The following is a 15,007-nucleotide window of genomic DNA, read 5'->3' on the forward strand; positions in this document are numbered from 1 at the left end:
GAGGAGATGTTATTGGGTGCTCTGGAGCTTACTCATGGTTTCTAATTAGTATTGTCATGACGGTTGCCCTCTAACTTAATCAGGAGAATCCAACGATAGATAACATTTATTTGTGTTGACATCGTAGATTTCATATCAGAAAAATAACTTCAAAGCAATGGAAATTAATGGTCTAAAACTACCGGATGTGTAGCGATATCGTGAATCAGATACTAGTCGATAACAATATATATGTGTGTAGAAAAAAATTGATCGATCGATTCACATATGATTGTGGAATAACCATGAGAGCTCGAGAGTTAAATTAACAGACCGATGCATATCAAATACTAATTGATACTGTGCGGGGTACTTGATATTTAAAATCATTCCATAATAACATAGTAGAATTAAACTTCGTTCCGTTAAGATTCTTATTTTTGAAGTATTTATTTTTCGTTTTACAAGATAAGTCATTCTCTCACAATACATCAACTTAATTCAAAAAATAAGTACTTATTTACAAAAAAATTATTTCCCTTAGCTGAACGGGACCTTATACATTTACGATAGATTTTACGTAAATAAGTACATAAGTTCGTTTGAGGTGTTATTAAGACATGTTGAAGGAGTAGAGAGTGAAAGAATTTGTTGTCTTGTGCCATCGCCACCATGTGCACCGCTACCCCCACAAAAATACATGGTAGAAAATGGTATTGGGGCATCACATCGTGGTGTCCCAAGACCACCCAATAATTTTTCGCAGTGGTGGTATGTCAATGGTCAAATGAGGTCAAATTATTGTTGAATGCCACTGGGTTGACTTCAAATTTTAATCTTGAGCCGCTGGTATGTCAATGGTTAAAAGTTTTGATCGAAATCCATTTTTTTTTTAATAAAAACGAAAAAATTGGCTTATTGATTTTTTTTCGTCTTTATTAAAAAAAAATTGGATTTCGGTCAAAAAATTTTACTTTTTAGATTCCTCTTAACGTGAGGATGTAATAATCCCAAAAAAAATGACAATAAGCCAAGTGATACGAAAAAAATTTGAATAAGAACAAAAAATAAGCCAAAGTGGCTTATTTGTCCGAACACCCCAGTCCCGGTGCATGCCTCTCGTTTCTGAACCGTTGGATATAGGCTCAATTATAGTACTAAACGCCCACCATGTGCATATATATGGATTTGCGCGGCAAGCAATTAAGTTAAGATTAAGAGCGGCTGTTTCCCACACCACAAATGCTATGGTGCGTTTCCTCTATAGTTTTCCACTGGAAATGAATTCTCTCCCGTTCATGTTTTAGACCGGAGGGAACAGTCATGATTGAGATCGTTCATTTGTAGCAATCAACAGTTTAGATGTATTTTTGCAATTTTACTCCCAGGAGTGTATCCTTACTGGTAAAAGTATATGAGAAAATTCGAACCATTAAATCTACCCATGAACGGTCCTAGACGGTCTTATATAGTCCAAACCATTTTGAACTGGGGAGGAGTCAAATCTTTTTTCAGTATATATGTATTTTTGCTTCAAGCTAATGACAAAAATTAAGTTGTTTTCGCTAAATAGTATATGAGGAAAATTACTCGTGTAAAAATTTGGGAAAATATGGGCTTTCCCGAAAAAGAATTTTCGAGTTCAGTTTGTGAATGAGTTATCAATTTTGAGAAGGAAAAGAAGAGTCGTGCTTTGCAAACACTAGAAACAGATAGTTCTAAATAAACAACCAACCCAATCCGCCACAAGCATTGACAAATTATATGGACGTTGAGAGGGAGCCGTCGGCTACTATTGACGAATCCGGGGATGGTGCTTGAGATTTGGATCGTTGGATTGTCGAACGGACAACTCTGCCCGTGCACATGCATGACAAAGTCGTAAGTAGTAATATTTAAGGTGGCCCAACGTTGGTGGATTGATCCATACGAGGCCTATGGTTGATGGCGAATGGCCCCAACTATTCACCGTGACCAAGGTCATATTCCGGGTTAAATTATTCAATAGTCCGGGAGCAACGCCACGTGATACTCCGAACCAATCCACAATCACACATTCTTGTGGAGTTCACCGTCAAAGGAATTGGCCTAACATAAATATGTGGTTCTAAAATGGTTCAGAATGCCACGTGGCGGTGCTCCTAAACTATTATAGATAATTACTCCTCTCCCGGGCGTACAATATTATTTGGTCTCCAAATTCTTGATTTTGGCGTCTCATAAAATTATAATGAGATTGGTAAGTATACTTGGTCAGGACAATTCTATTCCTGGGTTTATTTTATTTTATTTTATTTTATCAGATTGTGTTTTTTTTTTTTTTTTATTCTAGCTAGTTTCCAGATTTGAGTTTAGTTACAATACCTTCGTCACTTCAAATATTCTATTCTTGGCATTTTTTTAAAATCAGATTGAGTTATTTTATTTTATTTTATTCTAGCTAGTTTCCAGATTTGAGTTTAGTTACAATATCCTTCGTCACTTCAAATTTAGGCTTGACTAGCGAAATTTTGTCTTTTTTTAATTAGTTGCTTGCAAGTATGTTTAGAATTTCCATATAAGTCTTAGGACATACAACTTTTCTTTTTATTGGCAAAACCCAGTAATGTTAAAATAGTTAGATTAGCACTTTGAAATTTTTTTTTTGGCCAAAGGCTTCTTGGCAAGAAAAACAAGTTTAATAATAATAATAATAATAATAATAATATCGTGTTTGTTCGAGAGTACAAGATCTCTTTTTAATTTAATTCCTATACTTGTAGATTCAATATATAAATTTGTGGATCAGAGTTGTTTTTGTTTTTGCTTGTCGGCTTAAAAAGTCAATCGACCTTGTTTAATTATCTTAATTACTCTTTTCCTCTTCTCATCCCGTTTACGTAATTGATCGAGCTGACAGAGACTTACTGAAATAGTAGTACTATATATGTTAGTATGGATTATTGATAGAGCCGGCTCAATACTTCTAAAGGCGTAATTAAGTGAGATCAAAAGTGGGGCCTTTCGTAGTTAAATTATTTTTGTAGATGTTAATTTATACTAATTAATAAATCTTGTTCTTAAACCTCCGTAAATCGTAATGGGTTTTACTGCCTTTACTATCAAAGAAAATGCAACGATAACAGAGATTTTGTTTTGCTTCATCTTATGGAAGAAGGGTTTTTAATTATTTCTCCTTCAGAGATTTAAAGAGAGAAAACAAAACAAAAATATATGCCATACTAATTACGTGTTTAATAAGTTATAAAGACGGTACGTAGAAAGTATAGTGAAAGAAAAGAAAATTGATTTTCTTTCCTTTGTTTGGTTGCAAATTTTTTTTTTTTTTTTTTTTTGGGTAACAGCAAAAAAAAAAATTTAATCTTTATAAAATATTACAAAGATTAAACGTATCAAGGGCACATTGGCAAGAAACCACCCGAGACCGAAGGAAGGCAAGATGCCAACCGAACCACCAAAAACAAACAAGACACCACAAACAAACACCTAGAGAATCCAGACACCAAACCATCCAAAAAACAAAAAACAAACTCTTAGAAGCCAAAAACCAAACGGCCGAACCAAACCCAAAACCAACACCTAATAAAAAAAAAAACACCTAAACCAAACGAAAGACTTGCAAAGCAGCCAAAACGAAAACTAGAACTCCAAAGAAAGTGAAGCATCGTCTTCCTTATCAAAAAACTCTCCCTCTTCTAGCTCCACATTATTCTTCAAAGCTTGCTCCCTTTCAATGATTTCCTCTTCTTCCATCTCTACCAAAACGCTTTAAATATATGTATTTGTCTTAATAATAGTCCCAGCAGAAAAATATACGTATTTTTCTTAACTAACGTTACGCATCCGACATATAATTACAACTGCCATAATAGTAAGTTATGGAAAACAAATTAAGATGAATTTGAAATTGATCAATTTGCAGGTAACTAGTCTCATGAGAGAGTTAAACTTCCGATCCTAGTGTTTTTGTTCTCTCAACTTTTCCTTATGGAAATTGATTTTCGAGCTCCAGTTTTGTACGTAGGCGCTCCACTTTGTATATGAAGTTACTAGTAATTTCACGTTAAAAGTAAAGAGCCTGCGTACAAAAGCGGAGCGTAAAAAAAAAGATGGTGTACGTGGCCTAAGGATAGCGATCACTATTGCCTTTGACTTCAGCCCGCGTTGATAATAGCTAAACGATGCGATAACCTCACTTTCTACAAAAATATTAGTACTCCGTGATCCGTTACGTAGTCTTACCTTTCCTGTTTTAGCAGTTCCAAAATCGCTGTCCACTTTGAAAAGTCAACTCAGAAAAGACTACTAATTTTCCATTACGCCCTTTCTTCTTCAGATTTAGATATTTATTTTATCAAATTAGAATCACGCGCGTACTGGTTGAATAAGATTATGAAAGGAGAAGAGAAAAAACTACAGAAAATTCATTCCATTGAACGTTCCAACTCCAGTTCATTTTTAAACCATAAAAATGTCATTACAGCAACTTCATAACCATTGAGAAAGCAAAGGATTAGAATATTGAAGCTAGGAGTAAATTTGCAAATAGCCGGATTTGAGTCATTTGAATTTTGTTTTCTCAATCACACGAGTTTAATTTCAAGGGCAAAGTAAGAAAGTAAAAGTTCTATCTAGCTAGGCAATAATATTGAGGCTCCCTTAAAAACGTGAGATTCTTAAAGTGGGACAATGAAATAGGAACGGAGGGCGTACTGTATCTTCATATTTTCAACCTATCGCACACCCAAGAGATAGATAACAACATTTCCAATCATTACTCTTTCATATCCAATGTAATACCCTTTTGTCTATCCATTTTGAGTTCTAGATTTTAGAGAGAGAAAAAGAGGAGAGAGAGTGGAAGGGTGAGGGGAGAGAGGAAATAAATCTGGGCCATCCAAAAATTACGGCGAAAAGCTAATTAAACAAATAATTACGAAAAATGAAAAGTACCAAAAGAATACTCAACAAAAATGTTAGGAAGAAATGGGCCTACCTCTGATATTGTTTACCATTGCACTTCTATATGAAAATCTGTGCATTTTCAAATTCCCAAAAAATATATTTCTATTTGTTAGTCATTTGATTTTTTTACATCAAATTAAAATACACAAACTAGTGTAACCAATTTTTATCACATCGGTCACAATACTCGACAGTGGGAATAATTAATTCATGCTACTTAAAGAAAATAAATTGACCTATCAAATCATTTGAGCAAAATTAGTAAAATCTTTGCGTATAAATATAGTCCCCATTTGTATCCCCCTATCACAAATTCAGCTAACTCACCATTCAAACAAAAGTTTTAGCCACCTACATTAATACAGTAGTCCATGGCGTCCACCGATTACGCTGTGGCGCCGGATTCGGAAAAGGAGGCCCCGCCACCGGAATCCACCGCACCAGACGTAGAAAAGGCTGCACCGCCACCGCCGACCGGCGATGCCGCTCCTCCTTGTCCCCGTCATGTCTACTTTGGAGTGGTTGATGTGGTTCTAAGGCTGTTATTGTTTTCGGCAGCGTTGGTGGCTGTGGGGGGTGATGGTGGCTAGTAAGGAGACGAGGCCGGTCGCTGTGATACCGATCCCTCCTTTTGTGGTGTTCGGGACGGCTAAGTTCAAGGATTCGCCGGCCTTCATGTAACTACTTATATGCATGTTTTTTTTTCACTTCATGTACTTTAATTAATCTTATTTTTTTGCCATAATAAGCTGGTCGCAAGAGTACTCCATGGATAGGGGCCATAGGGCTAGCTGCAAACGACCGAAGTTGTTCACGAGCAGTGCAAGTCTGCAAGACTCGTCTCATCAAGGACCTTTCGGGAGCCAAGCTCAAATTTGGGTCGTGTAGATATGCTCGACTTTGTATCTACATCAGAATGTGATTGTAGAATATTGTACGTAGCATAAAATAACATACCCAATCCTCTACATCATAATCGAAAAGAAAATGGTAAATTTATTTTCTTACCAAAAATAAGTATATTAACTCAAAAAATTATGATGCAGATATTTCGTAGCTGCACTTTCAGTGGCTGGACTCTATGCTATTATTTCAACACTGGCATCCTTCTTAGCACTGCTGAACCCTAGTTGCTCAACAAAGCTGTTGCCCTATTTTGTGATATTTGATGTGGTAAGATCTCTCTCTCTCTCTCTCCCTCTCTCTCTCTCTCTCTCTCTCTCTCTCAGCGCGATTCAACATTTACACAACTTATTCTATTTATCATACGCCACGTTGCCTCTGCCATCAATTATGGATTATATATGCAAGGGCCACCCCTGACTTGTTGAGCCTTAAAGATAAATAGGGGTAGCCTCTTGTAAGGGCCCTTCTACTTTGATACCCATGTAATAGTGTAATGGCTAGGGAAGAAAAACAGAAAATGTAGAGAGAAAAGACTCAATCTAGTATTATTCTTCTTGAAAATTACACACGTTTGAATATGGGGACTCCCCATTATTTATATCCACTCCCTTACATTTCCCTCCACTCACTCCTAACTAACTTCTCAACTATCTCCCTAAAATCATGGAAACACAGAATTACCATTCTATCCCTAATCACTAGCCTGGACGTAACATTCCCTGCTGCTTGAAAACAGCCTTGTCCTCAAGGCTGGAAATGGGGATACTTTGCTTCAATCTCTGAATGATCAACCCACGTAGCATCTTCTGGAAACGAGTTCATCCACTGTACCAACCACTGGACCACAGCCTTATTTCCCCTTTTAACCATTCTCCTTTCCAAGACTGCCATAGGTTCCAGTTGCAAAGCCCCTTCTGGACCAATTGGTGGAAGAGTAGTTTGAGCTACCATATTAGCCCCAAGTTTCTTTTTGAGCAAGGATACGTGAAATACAGGGTGAATTTTGGCAGCTGCTGGTAAGTTCAACCTATAAGCCACTGTACCAACCCTTTCCAACACCTGATATGGGCCATAAAATCGTGGGGCTAGCTTCATATTTTTGTGCAAAGCCACTGTAACTTGCTTGTAGGGTTGTAATCTGAGGAACACCCAATCTCCCATTGTGAATTCCCTTTCGGATCTTCCCTTGTCAGCATAATGTTTCATCCTATGTTGGGCTTGGGACAAATGCTCCTTTAAATGTTTGATGATAGCAGCCCTTTCCCTCACCCAATTTCCCACCTCAGCTACTGAAGAAGGCTTGGAAATGCAAAAGGTATGGTCAGGAGGCTCTTGACCATAAACTGCAAAATAAGGAGTAGTCTTGGTAGCTGAATGATAGGTAGTATTATACCACCACTCAGCTAGGGGAAGCCACTTAGCCCACTGCCTGGGATAGTCTCCAGTCATACACCTAAGGTAATTCTCCAAGCATTTATAGCTTGTAACTTTGTTGGTTCAGCAGAGACACCCTTAGCTGATACCAAATGTCCCAGATATTCTACCTCAGTTTTACCAAACACACATTTAGTCATTTTAGCAAACAGTTGGTGTTGTCTCAGCAATTGTAAAGTGAACTGCAAATGCTGTAAATGGGCCTCCCAAGACTGACTGTATACCAGAATATCATCAAAAAATACCAAAATAAATTTCCTCAAATAAGGCCTAAAGACTTCATTCATGAGGCTTTAAAAAGTAGAAGGAGCATTAGTAAGCCCAAAAGGCATTACCAAGAATTCATAATGACCATCATGAGTTCTAAATGCAGTTTTGTCAATGTCAGAAGAGTGAACCCTTATTTGGTGGTAACCTGACCGGAGATCCAACTTAGAAAAGAACTTTGCCCCACATAATTCATCCAAAAGCTCATCGATGACTGGTATGGGAAATTTGTCCTTAATTGTGGCATTATTAAGTGCCCTATAATCCACGCACATCCTCCAAGTGCCATCCTTTTTCTTAACCAAAAGAACTGGTGAAGAGTATGGACTAACACTAGGCCTTATTATTCCAGAATAAAGCATTTCCTTTACTTGTTTCTCAATCTCAGTTTTTTGGAAGTATGGATACCTGTAAGGCCTCACATTTGTTGGTTCAGTTCCTGGCTTGAGAGGGATGCAGTGGTCATGTGACCTAGGGGGTGGGAGTTCCTTTGGCTCTTGGAAGACATCTGCAAATTCTGAAAGTAAAACTCCCAAGTCCTGTGGAGTGTCCTCTTTCCTCATACTACAGTCAGCTTGCAACAAGCAGATTTGAGCTACGGCTCCTTGAGGATGTTTTTGCAAAAGCTTCTGCATCTTTCCAGAGCTCACAATCTTCATCTCATCATTCTTCCCTCCTCTTAAAACATGCTTTCTGCCATTGAGGTGAAATTCCATGCTGAGATTTGTAAAATCCCATTTGACTGGCCCTAAAGTTGCCAACCACTGAATGCCTAAGACCATATCACATCCTTTTAACTGCAAAATCCTCATGTCAGCATGAAATTTGGCCCCTTGCATTTCCCATTGGAAGTTCTTGCACATGGCTGTGCTCAGCATCCTTGTACCATCAGCTACTGACACTGGTAATGAATCAGTGTCCTCAGTTTTAATGTTAGCCCTCTTAACCACTTCTGGATTTAAAAAGTTATGAGTACTTCCCGAATCTATCAAGATTATAATAAGCTTTTTCTTAACATTTCCTTTGACCCTCATGGTTCTGTAGGAGATTGAACCAGTTAGAGCATTTAAAGAAATCTGAGGTTCCTCTCCAGTCAACTGCTCCTCTCCTTCCTCTATGTCTTCTTCAAGAATTGGTGTTGGTATTTGCTCATCTTCTTCTCCTTCCAGCACAAACAGTTGCTTCTTTTTACACACGTGTCCCTTAGTGTACTTCTCACTGCACTTAAAGCATAACCCTTTTGCCCTCTTTTCCTCCAACTCTTTAGAAAACTCCTTCCTCACAAAACCTCCACTGCTTCCACTACCCATAGATGATCTGTTTATAAAGGGAGGATTCCCCTCTGATTTGAATCCCAACCTAGTTTTCTTAGTAATTGCTTCAATACTGGTTTCTTGTAATTTGGCCAACCCTATTGCTTGGGTAATAGAAGTTGGTCGAAACATTAACACTCCTGGTTGGATTTCATCCTTGAGACCACTAATGAAGCAGCTAACAAAAAAAGTTTCAGGAAGATTTTGGGTCTTATTTGCCAAGATCTCAAACTGTTCTTGGTAAGCTCTCACAGTGCTGGTCTGCCGTAATTTGGTTAAGTCCCCCATTGCGTCTTCATACGAGTTAGGACCAAATCTTGATAACAAACCTTGTGTAAACAATTCCCAAGTAATATAATGATGGCATTTTTGAAACCATTGAAACCACTAGAGTGAGGAATCCTCTAAATGCAAGGATGCCAGTTTGACTCTATCTAGATTATCAACAGCATTGTACTCAAAATATCGTTCACATTTATAGAGCCACCCGTGTGGATTGTCGCCATAGAAACGAGGAAATTCAATCTTTGCATGTCTCTGATTAAAGGTAAATGGCGCATGGGTTTGATGTTCTGACCTTAGGGGATGATCCCCAAGAGCTTGAAACCCTAACTGAGAAAATCCTGATGGTTCTTGACGATCCGTGCGAAATCCGCCATTTGGTTCTTGACGATCCATGCGAAATCCTCCATTCGGGTTCTGATGCGACTTCCCGTAAACGTGGCCTGCCATCTGATCGTACTTCACGCTCATGGCCACAATCAATTCTTTGATTTCCCCCAAATCGTTGAGGGAATTCTTGATTTCCCCAATGTCTGCGGCATTCTTCTCGTTTGCTTCCTTCAATGATCTCAGTGCCTCCTCAAATTTTCGAACTTCCGCTGCTCTAGTTCCGTCGGCCATGGTGGACACAGAGAAAAGTCAGGCCAAGAACCGTACTGCTCTGATACCAATGTAATGGCTAGGGAAGAAAAACAGAAAATGTAGAGAGAAAAGACTCAATCTAGTATTATTCTTCTTGAAAATTACACACGTCTGAATATGGGGACTCCCCATTATTTATATCCACTCCCTTACATTTCCCTCCACTCACTCCTAACTAACTTCTCAACTATCTCCCTAAAATCATGGAAACACAGAATTACCATTCTATCCCTAATCACTAGCCTGGACGTAACAAATAGTCAATAAAAAAGGCTAAATCTTTCGTTTTCACTTTAGGTCCCGGAAAAATTAGGGCCAGTCATATTCTTTCTTTTGGTAAACAATTGATGCATTAGATAAAGGTAAACATAGTTTTGCAGGAGCAATGCTAGGAATATAATTTTAGAACTAGTTGGCGATAAAATTATATTCAAAACCAATCGATCGTATGACTGCTGACACAGTGATATCCCGAGTTGTTTTCTTCTTCTTTTTATTTTTTGCAGAGCTATTATAGCACTTTGACAAATTTGGAATCCTTACCTTTAAACAAATTGTGGGGGCACACTTGCTGTCTTTGCCTTAGGGCTGGCCTTGCATCATGCTCCCACAAGGGTTGCCATGGAAGAAAACACGATCGTTTTTTTTTTTTTGGGTCAAGTTCCCAAAAATACGTTATTTTTTCATAAAAACCCGTTATCCATATGTATATTAATGTAGCAAAGTTTACGTTCTAAATTCAATCATTTCTTTTATATATTATGGTTGTTTACCAAGAAAACTAGAAAATTTCTAAGAACATATTAATTAATGGTGCCCTCACCGAGCCAAATTCCTGGCTACGCCACCAGGTTTAAGAATGCGTAAAATTCATGAAAAAAACAAGTACCCAAAATTACATTTTGCATGTGCAGCTGTTGCTGGGCATCGTCGCCTCGGCGACCGGAGCTGCTTGGGGAGTGGGCTACGTTGGAATTAAAGGAAACTCTCACACGGGCTGGACCAAAGTGTCTTCGGCGAGTTCTGTGCCCATGCACAAGCATCCGTTACAGTCTCGCTTTTTGCCTCCATTGTGTTGGCAAAGCTGGTCATTCTCTCTGCTCACTCAGTCACTCCCTCTCCAGAAAAATCCCCAAGTACTAGAGAAACCTCTCATGTACTTTAGAGAAAAAAATTTGAATCCCAAGAATAGGCAACCTTTCGTTACATTTTTTTGTGTGTGTGGTATCTCTCCATTTGTCTAGGGTTAGGTTTTGAGTTTTCTTTTGGGCTGCGCTTCGTTGTTTATTTTGGGCACTTCAGGCCATTTGTTTGTGTGCTTTGATTGTATTATCTGGGATTTAGACCCGTGGGTGTTTTGGGCTTTGTCCCACTAGGAGTGTTTGGGCTTTATTCCCAACTGGCTGTATGTTTCAACTTTTGATTGGAATTCCCTTTTCTCCATTAATAAAGTTGTTTTTGTCATTTAAAAAATATATATATTTTGTCTCATATCAACTTGCACGTACCTTGAACTAATCACCACAAACTTCACACGCTCACCATGTGTGGTACATTGATTCATTTGATTGTGTGGGGTGTCAAGTGGACCTTTGGTATTTTGTTGTTTTAATTAATTACTTGTGTGTGTCTAGTTGTTTGATAGTGCATCGGTTGGGGCTAAAATTCGTCTTTGTATGTTATCGCAAACTCTGTTTTACTATCTTGTTTCGCTAACTAAAATAAGAACTTTACCGAAATGGAGCAGTCGAATTATTGCTAGAGTGGAGTATTATTGCTAGAGTTGCATATGGATCCATTGCATTTTCGCCAGTTTTGGATTGTTGTGCCATCAGAATTGCGCACGCATATATGAGTGGAAAAACTGAGACTGTTATTTACCCGAGGAAATTACAACCATGAAACTCCCCCAAGGTACGATCATATATACCAGCACTGATGCACCGAATCCCATCAAAACTCTGCAGTATTTACCACCAAAAAAAAATGAAAAACTTTCTCTAATAAGAACTCTCGCATAGGATCCTTGCACATTACAAATGGCACAAATTTTTTATGCCCTAAAATTTTGTACATTAACAAGAAAGGATTTGGCGTTATAGCATCCTAAATTGAAATAGCAGGGTGGTTTAATTGTGTCTTAACATGAACTCGGTCACTTTCTCAAATTTCATTATGCAAGAATCCAGTCCCACGCTATCCCATGATGATGTTGACCGTCCATATTTGTCAGATCACGTTTCCGCCATTTATTTTATTAGTGTTATGAAGGAAGGGTTTCAATTAAGTAGTTTATGACATTCAACATTGCACTCACAAATCTGTTTTTAGAGCAGTCGCAGAGAGATGCATCGTGTAGCCAAATCCAGGGGTACTCATTTATCTTTGGTGTCATACACACAACACGATATGCTCCAAATCTCCGATAATTATTGAACAGAAAGAATATTAAGCTGTGTTGAGCGTAAAAGTATCACAAAAAGAACCACAAAAATTCGTAACGGGTGTACGGTATACCCCAAAAAGTGGAGTGTACCAGAGATTTTCCTAATTACTCCCTCAGTCCCATAATGTTTGTCCGGCCCGCATAGCGAGGACGTAAAATAATACAATTTTTGTAAAAAAAATTTAAATTTTTTTCAACAATTCACTAGATATTGATGAGTTCTTTTAATTTATGAAAAAAAAATTGAATTTTTTCTTGAAAGAAGTGCAATATTTTTGAGTCCTCGTTTTGTGGACCAGACAAACATTTTAGGACGGAGGTAGTAGAATACAAAGAGTTACTATAAAATAAAATTAAAAAACTTAAAACTTCCACTTTTATTTCGTGGAATCATTTTTAATTTGAATGAAAATTAAAAAACTCAGGACACATTTTCCGAACCTTTCTTGCGACCCAATCATCTATTTTTCTGACATATTAACTGCTTCCACTTTTTCCAACCTCTGCCTATAATTATCAAATGACAAAAAGATCCTCGAAACGAAACCTCTACATAAGTCTAGATTTTAATTGTTTTGATTTATTTCTATAACCTGTAATGAAATTTTTGTAATGTCTTCGGGCTTTTGGAAGGAAATTAATTTCCTCTGGTTCGAAAAAATCTTCACTGCATGTGAATGCGAACTCACGCTATATAGTAGATGGAGTACATATAATTATATCCAATTGGAGTTGACTTAATTTGCAAATTACTGAACACAATATTAAATAATGTTATAGGATCATACTTAATGGATAAACACCTTGCCGTCACTAATGTTGAATTTCTTAGGTTTCGTATCAAAGTTAACTTTGATGCGAAACCCACCCAAAAAAGAAATCGAATACTTTGAAAGTGAGCATTGTTCAATCAAATCTAAGTTTTCAACCACGTATTGAACCAACCCCTCATTCATCTTAATTTGAGTTCCTAATGCTCTATTGTATGGACTTCTATTTCTCCAAATTATTCATCATGTCTGGAAAATTAATCAAATCAAGTGGTAAATTTGTTAGAGAACATGAGTGAGAGATTAGCACTAGCAAATATCATATATATGGTGACGGAAATGGTGGACGGCAGCGCCAGCGGTGTTCGATGGCGGTAGGCAACCAAACTTGAGATCGGGTTTGGGCAACCCAAACATCAGGGTCAGCATTGCGTGTAGAACATATTCCCCCCCAATAATGTTGACAACTAAGAGTCTAAACCTTAAGGGATCAATTCATGCTTAGCACATTAATCTTACGATATGCTCCAAATCTCCGATAATTATTGAACACTAATTAAGAATATTGAGTTGTGTTGAGTGTGAAAGTATCCCGTTTACAATTGATCGAGCTGACAGAGACCTATTGAAATTAATATACAGAGATTATGGAATATTATTGATAGAGCCGGCGCAACACTTTTAAAGGTGAAATCAATAGTGGGGCCTTTTGTAGTTAAATTATTATTTTTAGATGTTTATAATAAATCCTGTTCTTATTTTTAGATGTGAAAGAAAAAGAAAATTTATTTTCTTCCCTTTTTTTTTTTTTTTTTGGTTGTAATGCAGGAAAATATATGGAAAACAAAGATGAATTCGAAATTGATCAATTTGCAGGTAAACTAGTTTCATGAGAAAGTTAAATTACTTCCTAGTATTATTTGTTTTCTTGACTTTCGCTTATATATATTCTCTTTGCAGTCAAACATACGAAAATTTTATTTATTAATTTTCCCTTGCCGTCATTAATTTGCTAACTAATCAAATAGATTATTGACAAAAAAGAAGAAGAAGGTGTACGTGGCCCAAGGATAGCGATCACTATTGCCTTTGACCCCTTCAATCGAAATTTTAATTTTTTTGTTAAACGGAAATATAATAAAAAAATTCTTTGCCAATAAAAAAAGCATAGGAATCTACTTGCCTCGTCTTCAGCCGGCCTTGATAATAGCTAAACGATGTGATCACCTCTCACTTTCTGCAAAAATAAAATATATAGTATTGCATTTTCTTACTTTGAACCTACGCCCACACATTTTGAGTTTTAAATTTTTTTCATACCCAAATTAGTAGTAGAAGTTTTTGGGTGCCAAGCGGGTGCCACACACGTGGTACCCCGTCGGCAATTTTAGCTGTTCAAACATTTTTTTTTTGTTTAAGTGTCGTCTTAGGTGAACTTTTTTCAACTTCAATTCACATTTATAAACTTTTCTGATTCTTTTTGTCGAGATGAATGATTAATCTCAAAAATTACGATGAAAAGCTAAACAAATAATTTTAAAAAAATACAAAAAAAAAAAAAAAAAAGGCAGGCTCAACACAAAAAGTTAGGAAGAATTGGGCCTACCTCTAACAAGTGTCTATATCAGAACAATAGATAATGAAAACCATGTAACCCATTGTTATCACATCGATCATACTCGACAATGGGAACAATTTAAGGTGGCTTGAAACCGACAGGTAACCTAAAGGAGAAAATCTTAGGGGAAAATCACGGCTAATAACGTGTTTTGATAATTAATATCCGCCCAGGACATTTTCAGCGTTACTCATTGTTTTCAGCATGTCCTTCGTGGGTATTAATTATCAAAACACGTTCTGGGCCGTCATTTTCCCCGGAAAAGTTTTATTAACATTCGGACCGTCTAAAACATTTTTGGGCGGTCGCGATTCATTTCCGCCGTGAATAAGCATCTCTCAACCTAAAGTCGAACATCCGATAAAAATTTATGCTAGTCAAACAA

The 15,007-nt window shown here is 37.3% G+C and overlaps 1 pseudogene; it reads left to right on the forward strand.

Moving 5' to 3' along the window:
• The first annotated feature begins 5,315 nt into the window (after nucleotides 1-5,315).
• LOC131316187 (CASP-like protein IN26) lies at nucleotides 5,316-11,569 on the forward strand (annotated as a pseudogene).
• Nucleotides 11,570-15,007: the final 3,438 nt, after the last annotated feature.

The sequence above is a fragment of the Rhododendron vialii genome, chromosome 2a, assembly GCF_030253575.1.
Source record: "Rhododendron vialii isolate Sample 1 chromosome 2a, ASM3025357v1".
NCBI classification, from domain to species: Eukaryota; Viridiplantae; Streptophyta; class Magnoliopsida; order Ericales; family Ericaceae; genus Rhododendron; species Rhododendron vialii.